Source organism: Corylus avellana, chromosome ca11 (assembly GCF_901000735.1).
Source record: "Corylus avellana chromosome ca11, CavTom2PMs-1.0".
NCBI lineage: Eukaryota > Viridiplantae > Streptophyta > Magnoliopsida > Fagales > Betulaceae > Corylus > Corylus avellana.
In genome coordinates, this window is record NC_081551.1 from 14,179,316 (window position 1) to 14,180,398 (window position 1,083).

Here is a 1,083-nt window from a genome sequence, read left to right on the forward strand (position 1 = left end):
TAAATTATTACGGCATATTTTATCATGCTTTATTTAATAAATGTTTTTTCTACATGTTACACTATTATTTCTTCTTAAAAATGCATCATTGTATATATATATAAATGCTCTAAATGTTAAGATGGTTTACAAAATGAACCTAGCTAATATGTCACTCTAAAGGATTGAGATCCACGGCAATAGTGAGAGAATTGCCAGTGGATTTTTTTTGAAATTCTGGCCATTCATTTTTATCGAACAGCCACAAAACCGTCACGTGTCTCACTCAATATAAAATAATAAAATATTATGTAAATTTTAAAAATAAATATAAAATAAAATAATTTTTTAAAAAACATGAGCAAACCACCACATTTTCCCCCAGCCACCCCAGCTCAACCTAGGGGGTGGCGTCGGCCACCGTCAACCAGCCTTTGGATGATATTATAATATTTTATAAAAAAATGCTACACATCCCAAATTTACTTCTCAAAAGTTAGTTCCCAAATCATGTGTCATCATCCCATAAATTGGTGACATACTTTCTAAAATAATAAATCTTACAAAATGATGACATATCATTTAGAAACCAACTTTTGAAAAAAAAAAAATTGGAATGTATAACACTCCTCTATTTTATATTCTTTATATGGGGCCTTTGTTCTTTTTTTTTTAGTCCTCAATTGTTACCAAATAATTCAGAAGGACGGCTTGATTTTACCCCCCACTAAAGCTCAAACAAATTACAAATGTAAACGGCTACGTTTTTGTATTTCTCAAGAAACTGAAGAAAAAACAATGGCACCGCGTTTTGGAGCCCACACAGCACACCACCCCTCTACCAGCTGGTTATGGTTGGGTGAATAATAAATTCAAAACAAAATTGTTCAAATAAAAATTCATTAATAAAATTAATATATCACCTTCATCTTATCGTTATTGGACCTAAAGCTAAAGCTACATATCATGACAAGCCTTTGTCAAAAAAAGGAGAGTTGTGAGACAACCAAACTTCAAAAAGATTCACAACTGTGAGACTTCCTGATTTCAAAGGTATATACGGCGTCAAACAGCAAACATGGGGCGTGTTGGTGTATTTTCTCC